This window comes from Dipodomys ordii, unplaced genomic scaffold (genome assembly GCF_000151885.1).
Source record: "Dipodomys ordii isolate 6190 unplaced genomic scaffold, Dord_2.0 Scaffold214, whole genome shotgun sequence".
Taxonomy (NCBI): Eukaryota; Metazoa; Chordata; class Mammalia; order Rodentia; family Heteromyidae; genus Dipodomys; species Dipodomys ordii.
The window spans coordinates 1,328,615-1,329,865 of record NW_012267430.1 but is presented as its reverse complement, the minus strand read 5'-3'; positions in this window follow the sequence as shown (position 1 = coordinate 1,329,865).

Sequence of the window (1,251 nt, the reverse complement as noted above, 5' to 3'; positions counted from 1 at the left end):
ACACACACACACACACACACACACACACACACACACACACACACTGGAATTCTATGCCTACATCAGTACGAATGACATCACTCCATTTGTTAGGAAATGGAAAGACTTAGAAAAAATGTTATTAAGTGAAGTAAGCCAGGCCCAAAAAGCACAGGTCCTATGGTTTCCCTTATTTGCAATAACTAGTATATGTCTGGGACAAACAGAAAAGGTCAAAAACTACGTAATATGACCAGATAAGATGATGGGACACAAGTGGTTTTTTCTTTCTTGCTATTGTTCCTAACATATTTATAATGCACCGTGTGATTTTTTTTTTTGTTTCTTTGTATGTTCTTCCCCCATGGTATAACCCCTGTGCACTGTATTTGATGTCAGTGCCCTGAATCTTGTATATACGCTTCTCTAGCTTGAGGAGGGGAAGGCAAAAAACGAAAGTCTTAAATAGGGATACAGGTTGATCCATTGTAACAATGAGATGTATAAGACACTATGTTGAAAAATGAACTTTACAATTCAGGCAGGGAGGAGAGGAAAGGAGGGGGTAATAGTTGTGGAGGTGGGAGGGAAGAGATGGTAGGGGAAAAACAAAGAAGGTAACAATGTTTGATAAGAAATGTACTCATTACCTTGCTCATGTAACTGTAACCCCTCTGTACAGTATTTTTATAATAAAAATCATATTTTTTAAAAAGTGAAGTTGAACAACTTTTTATGTGTACTGGCCATTTCTGAGCTGCTTAGTTTACCTTTCATATCCTCTTCATTATGTTATCATTTTTGTACTGATTTTTAGGAATTTTTCATGAATTCTGGGTATAATTCTTTGACATTAAGCAGTGCAAATGTCTTCTCCCAAAATAGCCCTTTTGATTGGTTTATGACGTTTTGTTTGTTTGTTTGTTTTTGTCAGTTGTGGATCTTGAACTCAGGGTTGGGGTGCTGTCCCTGAGCTCTTTTGCTCAAGGCTAGCACTCTACCACTTTGAGCCACCGTGTCGTCACTTCTGGTTTGTTTTTTTGTTTTTTTGGTCCAGTCGTGGGGCCTGAACTCTGGGCCTGGGCACTGTCCCTCAGCTCTTCAGCTCAAGGCTAGCACTCTACCACTTGAGTCATAGCACCACTTCCAGCTTTTTTTGCTTATGTGGTGCTGAGGAATTGAACCCAGGGCCTCATGCATGCAAGGCAAGCGCTCTACCACTGAGCCACCTTCCCAGCCCCTCACTTCTGGTTTTTGAGTGGTTAATTGGAG